Source organism: Emydura macquarii, unplaced genomic scaffold (assembly GCF_026122565.2).
Source record: "Emydura macquarii macquarii isolate MOO-44397 ecotype Brisbane River unplaced genomic scaffold, CSIRO-AGI_Emac_v2 contig_3044, whole genome shotgun sequence".
NCBI lineage: Eukaryota > Metazoa > Chordata > Testudines > Chelidae > Emydura > Emydura macquarii.
This window is the reverse complement of record NW_027133181.1, coordinates 5,830,403-5,833,120: the sequence shown is the minus strand read 5'-3', so window position 1 is coordinate 5,833,120 and position 2,718 is coordinate 5,830,403.

Below are 2,718 nucleotides of genomic sequence, written 5' to 3'. Positions count from 1 at the left end.
AAGAAATAGAATTTTGTGTCACTGTTGAAACAACTTGTTAATGGTAAAGGTGTTTTTGGAGTAATCAGTTATAAATTGCACCTAACCTGCTATTTATTATTTTTATTATGATAGTATGTAGCGGTTCCATTTGGGATGAAGGCTCCACGATAGGCCCTGTACAAACATTTTGTAAGATCCCTGGAGTACTTATTATCTGAAAGGACAAGACAGATATCAAGTGGGAGAAAAGATGTATTATTTCCCCCATTTTACAGAAGGGGGAATTGAGACCTTCAATGACTTGCTCAAGGTCACATGGGAAGCCCTCAGGTTGGGGGCTTAGTTGGGCCAAACATGAAATGGGGGTTAGATTATGATGTCGCAGCTCATTATGTAAGCATAGGGCAAATGTCAAGTATTGGTACTCTATAGGGAAGGGATATGGTGATAAAATGGATTGGTAAAGCATTTAAAGGAGATATTCTTTAAAGGACAGAAAGGAGGGGGTGCTCAGCGCTCCTATGATGATACAACAGGGAGTCACTCCCCTTAACACTCATTCGATGGGGGAGGGAATTGATGAGGTTCCAGCACGAGTTGGCTGAGGATTAGGATGGGTAAAGGGGAAGGACTGACAGCAATTCCCCCTCCCTGGTATATATAAATGAATATGGAATGACCTGCATTGTATGCTTTTATCTGCTTGGTTTTCTCTGACATTTAGGAATAAACTTGTGGCTAATTAAACCCCATCAACTGGCTCAAACTTGCCTGGTAGGCAACAATCAATTAACTCTAGTCCCCAAATTCCTCAGATATGTCTCTTAAGGTGAAGGATAAAGATGGCATTTCTCTCTATATTCCCAAAGGAATAATTTTGTCTTACAAGTAAGGAAGGGATTCAGTCTCTTGTGTCTCTGTGGTGCAGGAGCTATGTTAATTCTCTCTCTTTCTCAAATTCAGGATAACCTCCGCTGGTTTAGCTTGATAGCTTTGTTTACGGGTAATGTGTAAATTGAGTTAAACCCACATTCCTGTGTCTAAAACACACCTGTATATCGCCTTGACCTCTGTGAGGCTGTCTGATCTGAAACATGTTCTACTAACATCTTAAAGAGAGAATTCGTAACGTCACATATAATGTTAACACACACTTTTTACAATAATATTACTAACCAGGGTGATGTCAGCTTTCATATAATATCTCAAGGCATATTTTGGAAAAAATTGATTGCAGTAGTGTGCGAATAGTGAGTGCAGGGTTCCCTAGCCAACACTAGTTTTTGGGCTCAATAATGAGATAAATGGGTGAATTTTAATGGTCTGTGATACACATGTAGTCAGATTAAGTGACTTAATAGTCCATTTTGGACCTAAACTCAATCTATGAAGATCTAGCTAGGGCTAGGTTGTGCTATTTAATTGCAGTCCTGTATTCAAGGCAGTATGAGCTTGCACTGCCCAAGCAGGTGCATAGAATGCCTCCCTGGGCTCCAAGGTGCACAGAATAAGTGTTCATCCTTTTATGAAGTCCAGCAGACTTTCCACCCTCACATGTAGTTGGCCAGCACATGTTGGGGAGTGGAGTCATAGTTGTGCCTGCTCTCCATGTCATCCTGCCCTTCCCTACTCCCTTTGGTTTGAATATTTAGGGATTTTTGTGCTTATAGGATGAAAGCTCCTTACATCTTTCCTTCCCCTAAAGTGTGTACTGTCATTTAGGGTTAGTCAGAGTTTGGCCCTTAGTGTACACCCATGCTGATGTAAAAATACATATGTTTAAAAAAAGAACACCGTTCAAAGTATTTCAGTCAAAGTTGTAGAAGAAAGAGCAATAAGATTTGGAAAACGAATGGTTTTGCCTTTCAAGTCAGTGGGAGGTACAGGTGCTCAGCTTCATGAAAATCAGATCTATTTGAGCACCTGAAAACTGTGTCTCACAAAAGCAGTGGCCCCTTTTGAAAGTTTGGTTATAAGGCTTTATCAATTCTCTAACAAGGACCTGAATCTCCACTCACTCACGCTACTGTAAATCACAGTTTACTCCAGTGAAATAAGTGGAGTCAATGCAGTGTAAAGGTAGCATAACTGAAAGGAGAATCACACCTAAAATGTTCAACACTTTCAAAATGAAATAATGCCATCACATTGTGAGTATGCTTAACATTTTCTAGTAATACGACTTTGTATGAATATATAACCTTTCATCAAAGCAACCTACCAGTCTTAATGAATTACACACCACCCTATGATTAAAGTATTATTTTACCATTTTATAGATGGAGAAATTGAGTCACAGAGAAGGAAAGAGACTTGCCCAGGATCACACAGAAAGTTAACGGAGAAGTCGGTAAATTCTGGTTCAAAACTACTCTAAAAATATATCAAACTCCTGTGTTCTTATTACAAGAAATCATAGTCCATTAACACAGAAATTATGACTGGTGTCTTGTACAAATATAGAAAATATCTATTTGACAAGCTAGAAACTCTGTCTGCCTCTAAAACTCAGGTCTCCTTCACACCATTATGGTGTTTACTGGACCAGCTAAAAACTACTGAAGAAGGTTTAGGGATATTTTCCCGAGTACTCTAAATCAAAGTTGTTTAAAGAATGGGAAGAAGCTAAACTACTGAGCACAGATGATAAGGGACCAGAAATAATTTAAAACTATAACTCATCTCTCCTAAATCAAGCTTCAGTAAGTTTGCATTTCTGCTATTACAAATAATTAT